General features: G+C 31.1%; 1 pseudogene; it reads right to left on the reverse strand.

The window, feature by feature from the left end:
- Positions 1–935: 935 nt before the first annotated feature.
- The window catches only part of LOC149527017 (G-type lectin S-receptor-like serine/threonine-protein kinase At4g27290 pseudogene), a 743-nt pseudogene continuing 577 nt past the window's right edge, over positions 936–1101 (reverse strand).

The following is a 1101-nucleotide window of genomic DNA, read 5'->3' on the forward strand; positions in this document are numbered from 1 at the left end:
GTTGAAACATTAAAAAAAGAAGAAAGTAAGTTTGAAAATATAAAGATAATTTTGTAAATTTACATTACATTCTCATACTTCCAAACCAAATATTTTCATCTAATTTTTCTAATAATCATATTCCCTACAATCATTACTTTTCTATATTATACAAAGCTTTAGAAAATTCTTTCTGTAATTATCACTTTTTATATTCTACAAAATACTGTAAAGTTCATTTTATCAATCATATTTTCTGCAATCATCACTCTTTCATATTATATCAAATGTTATAAAGTTCTTTCTATCAATAACATTTTCAATAATCACATTACTAACAATTATATTTTTAATAAAATATCAAAAGACACGATTTATACTAGTGAGAACAAATTGATTAACGTGAAAGTAGAGGAAATTGACAACAAGTCAGTTCTATCGGACCCTTAGGACATGTGATTGCAATTTCTTGTAAATTCAACTTAAAAGTCTAGAAAAGACTTTGACTTTTAGGTAATCACGTTGGCTTAAAAATAATTATTGAGAAGAAAAAGTCTCCATGACGTTTTTTCTAGGTCTAGAAATGCATTACCGGCACTTTGAGTGGTCTTGGTTTAAGTCATAGTCTTACGGTCTAGTAGTGTACAAGGAAATTAATGTTAGGGGATACTTTACGATAAAATCAAGTGTAAAGTTCCCTGATTCTTGGTGCAACAAAGAATTTTAACATCTTGGGTTTACTGAAACAGATGGGAGCTCTACATTAAGCTAGGGCAGACAAGCATATTCCGTTTCATAGTTTTTTAAACTTCACTGCAGCTTATTTCAGTGCGTATTTCTCAAGAATCTTAACTTGACAGCCATCATGTTAGTTAAAGATATTTCCATCTCCAAGAAGAAGTTGAGGCCTATAGAATAGTTGTACTCTCTGTCACGATTGATGAAGAATTCCAAGGTCAATGGACCCAGAGTCTTGCCTTGAAGCCTGAAGGTCAATGCGGTTTAGAATGTTCAATCAAATGGCATCTATTCTTATTTTCAAAGCAAATAGCTTTCAGACTATACATACATGGACATGGATATCCTTTCTTTCAGTGCTTGTTTCCTCATCATCTTCTCCAA

The sequence above is a fragment of the Theobroma umbraticum genome, unplaced genomic scaffold (genome assembly GCF_002168275.2).
Source record: "Theobroma umbraticum cultivar Fairchild unplaced genomic scaffold, ASM216827v3 scaffold_67.0, whole genome shotgun sequence".
Taxonomy (NCBI): Eukaryota; Viridiplantae; Streptophyta; class Magnoliopsida; order Malvales; family Malvaceae; genus Theobroma; species Theobroma umbraticum.